Genomic DNA, 218 nt, shown 5'->3' with positions numbered 1-218 from the left:
GCAACTTAGCAAGACCCTTAGCAACTTAGTGAGACCTTGTCTCAAAATAAAAAATTAAAAGGACCAATGAAGTAGTTCAGTAGTAAAGTGCCCCACACACAATACACCCCCACACACAAATTTTATATATATAAAAATCATCAATAAATGTGTGTGTGTATATATATACATACATTATATATATATATATATATATATATATATATATATATATATAA

This window comes from Marmota marmota, unplaced genomic scaffold, assembly GCF_001458135.2.
Source record: "Marmota marmota marmota unplaced genomic scaffold, marMar, whole genome shotgun sequence".
NCBI classification, from domain to species: domain Eukaryota; kingdom Metazoa; phylum Chordata; class Mammalia; order Rodentia; family Sciuridae; genus Marmota; species Marmota marmota.
Note: the sequence above shows the minus strand (reverse complement) of the source record.